Raw genomic sequence first — 2579 nt, 5'->3', positions numbered from 1 at the left:
ACCAGTGAACCATGGTTTGTCGTTGTTATAAGTTAAATAAGTCCTGGTAGGAATGCATATGTCCTCACAGAAACTGATATATGATGTTACCGTTTCTGTGGCAGCAGCTTCAAAGACAGTCCCAAAGGTGAGAGAGAAACAGGTTTGTAAGTTTGTCTCTGTTTCGTTAGACCATTGTTTTACAATCCTAAGCACAGGTATAGCTGTTTTCAGCTCTTATCTGTAGAGTCGTTATGAGAGAGGAACCAAGCAGTAAACAGGAGCTCCCAAAGCAGCTAATTGGACAGACTGATGAGTCACGTGACCGAAAAGGAAGAGAGAAGTCCCTTTAGCAAAACATGCTTTAGCGTTAAGAAGAGTTTTAAAGACTAATAATTCTGAAAAAGGAAACCTCATTTCAGAGAACAGCACGCTCATTTACCAGTGAACCATGGTTTTATCGTTGTTATAAGTTAAATAAGTCCTGGTAGGAATGCATATGTCCTCACAGAAACTGATTATATGATGTTACCGTTTCTGTGGCAGCAGCTTCAAAGACAGTCCCAAAGGTGAGAGAGAGAAACAGGTTTGTAAGGTTGTCTCTGTTTCGTTAGTCCATTGTTTTACAATCCTAAGCACAGGTATAGCTGTTTTCAGCTCTTATCTGTAGAGTCGTTATGAGATGGACCAAGCAGTAAACAGGAGCTCCCAAAGCAGCTCGTTGGACAGACTGATGAATCACGTGACTGAAAAGGAAGGCGAACGTCCCTTAAGCAAAACATGCTTTAGTGTTAAGAAGAGTTTTAAAGACTCACAATTCTGAAATAATGGTAAACCTTTTTTTAATTGGCGGGAATCGGTACTTGGGTTTCCGTGTGGCAGGCGAAATTCTTCCAGTCTCTATCAGGAAGGTATTATTGACCAATGTTAAATTAAAAAAAAAAAAAAATGACATTCGCAGGTATTTTATGAGTAGAACTTAATTTCAGGTTCAATTTTAAGGAGAGCTAAACCAGGTTGTGTTCTCGTCCGCCACTGCATAGGCAATGGTTCTGCCAGCATTGGCGGGAATCGAACCGGGTCTCCCGCGTGGCAGGCGAGAATTCTACCACTGAACCACCAAGGACCGCCACGTGGGCGTGGTGTGCCATTGTGCTAGAGTCAAACCCTGAAAGACACTCCGTTCAGTCTGTGTATTTTGGGAAGCGAACCCGTTGGAGAACAGCATGCTCATTTACCAGTGAACCATGGTTTATCGTTGTTATAAGTTAAATAAGTCCTGGTAGGAATGCATATTTCCTCACAGAAACTGATATATGATGTTACCGTTTCTGTGGCAGCAGCTTCAAAGACAGTCCCAAAGGAGAGAGAAACAGGTTTGTAAGTTTGTCTCTGTTTCGTTAGACCATTGTTTTACAATCCTAAGCACAGGTATAGCTGTTTTCAGCTCTTATCTGTAGAGTCGTTATGAGAGGAACCAAGCAGTAAACAGGAGCTCCCAAAGCAGCTAATTGGACAGACTGATGAGTCACGTGACCGAAAAGGAAGAGAGAAGTCCCTTTAGCAAAACATGCTTTAGCGTTAAGAAGAGTTTTAAAGACTAATAATTCTGAAAAAGGAAACCTCATTTCAGAGAACAGCACGCTCATTTACCAGTGAACCATGGTTTATCGTTGTTATAAGTTAAATAAGTCCTGGTAGGAATGCATATGTCCTCACAGAAACTGATTATATGATGTTACCGTTTCTGTGGCAGCAGCTTCAAAGACAGTCCCAAAGGTGAGAGAGAAACAGGTTTGTAAGGTTGTCTCTGTTTCGTTAGTCCATTGTTTTACAATCCTAAGCACAGGTATAGCTGTTTTCAGCTCTTATCTGTGAGTCGTTATGAGATGGCCCAAGCAGTAAACAGGAGCTCCCAAAGCAGCTCGTTGGACAGACTGATGAATCACGTGACTGAAAAGGAAGACGAACGTCCCTTAAGCAAAACATGCTTTAGTGTTAAGAAGAGTTTTAAAGACTCACAATTCTGAAATAATGGTAACCTTTTTTTTTTTAATTGGCGGGAATCGGTAACGGGTTCCCGTGTGGCAGGCGAGAATTCTTCCAGTCTCTATCAGGAAGGTATTATTGACCAATGTTAAATTAAAAAAAAAAAACAATGACATTCGCAGGTATTTTATGAGTAGAACTTAATTTCAGGTTCAATTTTAAGGAGAGCTAAACCAGGTTGTGTTCTCGTCCGCCACTGCATAGGCAATGGTTTTGCCAGCATTGGCCGGGAATCGAACCCGGGTCTCCCGCGTGGCAGGCGAGAATTCTACCACTGAACCACCAAGGACCGCCACGTGGGCGGGGTGTGCCATTGTGCTAGAGTCAAACCCCTGAAAGACACTCCGTTCAGTCTGTGTATTTTGGGAAGCGAACCCGTTGGAGAACAGCATGCTCATTTACCAGTGAACCATGGTTTGTCGTTGTTATAAGTTAAATAAGTCCTGGTAGGAATGCATGCATATTTCCTCACAGAAACTGATATATGATGTTACCGTTTCTGTGGCAGCAGCTTCAAAGACAGTCCCAAAGGTGAGAGAGAAACAGGTTTG

The 2579-nt window shown here is 42.3% G+C and overlaps 1 non-coding gene across 1 annotated transcript; it reads right to left on the bottom strand.

Annotated features, from left to right (window-relative positions):
- Positions 1-2246: 2246 nt before the first annotated feature.
- Positions 2247-2321, bottom strand: trnag-gcc. The gene has a single exon. It is a non-coding gene; the product is annotated as a tRNA-Gly (tRNA).
- Between the last annotated feature and the right edge of the window lie 258 nt (positions 2322-2579).

This window comes from Puntigrus tetrazona, chromosome 2, assembly GCF_018831695.1.
Source record: "Puntigrus tetrazona isolate hp1 chromosome 2, ASM1883169v1, whole genome shotgun sequence".
In the NCBI taxonomy this organism is placed as follows: domain Eukaryota; kingdom Metazoa; phylum Chordata; class Actinopteri; order Cypriniformes; family Cyprinidae; genus Puntigrus; species Puntigrus tetrazona.
The sequence above is the reverse complement of the archived record's forward strand: the minus strand, read 5'-3'. Positions and strand labels throughout refer to the sequence as shown.